At 57.4% G+C, this 1,139-nt stretch overlaps 1 non-coding gene across 1 annotated transcript; it reads left to right on the top strand.

Moving 5' to 3' along the window:
- Positions 1 to 424: 424 nt before the first annotated feature.
- LIAT1 (ligand of ATE1) lies at positions 425 to 1,106 on the top strand. The gene is made up of 3 exons (XR_014887644.1): positions 425 to 439; positions 773 to 897; positions 970 to 1,106. It is a non-coding gene; the product is annotated as a ligand of ATE1 (transcript).
- The last annotated feature ends 33 nt before the right edge of the window (positions 1,107 to 1,139 follow it).

The following is a 1,139-nucleotide window of genomic DNA, read 5'->3' as shown; positions in this document are numbered from 1 at the left end:
GGTGCCCCATGGCTGAGCTGTGGTCCCTCCGCAGCGCTGTGTGTCACCGCCATGCGCAGAGCAGTGCTGGGTCCCAGCCAAGAGGACAAGCCCAGGCCGGCCCTGGCTCCATGGCTGCCCTGGAGACATCACCGAGCAGCAAAAGGACGCGGGGAGATGGAGGGGAGAGCACTGAGGAGAGGAACAAAACGAGGAGGTGAGCAGAGAGATGGATGGGGAGGAAGGGGATGGGTTGAGATGGAGGGGCTGGGGAAGAGGAGGTGATGTGCTGAGGGCAGGCGGATGGGGTTGTGGGGCAGGGAACATCTCACCACTGAACACCTCCCTCCTTTCCCAGGCTCAGGAGCTGCCACAGTGGCAGGCAGGCGTCAGGGGGCCAAGGGCTGCACACGAGGCCTGGAGAAGCCAACAGAGCAGAGTGCTGCTGCCACGCAAGGAGGTGAGATGGGCTGGGGAGGTGAGATGGGCTGGGGAGAGATCACACAGCCACAGCTCGAGGCCAGATGTGGACCTACACAGCTCCCACCGAGCGCTCTGTCTGTGGCCATGTGTGTATGTAAGTGCAGGTACAGGTGTAGGAGTTGGTAGATTAACCTAGCAGACAAATCTGTGCTTCCCAAATGTCGGTAGCATTTTTGATTCCTTATTAATGGACAAATGCGTGGCACAGCAAATACAGGATTATTTCAGCATCCTTGTTACGAAGAAAGAGCGGAAAGGCCTCAGTGCAGTGTATATCTTTTGGCTAATGGGGCTGATATCAAATCAGCAGGAAAACACCACCGCAAACCCAGAAAGCAGAAGGCTCGCCCTGCTGCACACCGTGAGGACTTCAGCCATGGGAGGAACTCTGACTCAGCCCAAAGTAACGCCAAAGGGGCACAGGTGGACAGGAAGGTCAGCACTATTTCATCATCAGCTTCCACCGTTTCAGACTCCAGCCAAACAGATCTCAGCCTTTCTGCTCAGTTTAAGGAAAGCCTTCGGTGGGATGGGATCCTGGAGGACCCCGCAGCGGAGGAGGAGAGGCTGCAAATCTACAGGCTGAACAGAAGGAAGCGGTACGAGCTGTACCTGCAGCAACACCGCCCCACTGCAGGGCATCCCCCATCACTGTGCTCCCGTCACGCAGAGCATTG

Source organism: Meleagris gallopavo, chromosome 21 (genome assembly GCF_905368555.1).
Source record: "Meleagris gallopavo chromosome 21, MGAL_WU_HG_1.1, whole genome shotgun sequence".
Lineage (NCBI taxonomy): Eukaryota > Metazoa > Chordata > Aves > Galliformes > Phasianidae > Meleagris > Meleagris gallopavo.
This window is presented reverse-complemented; position numbering and strand designations above follow the sequence as displayed.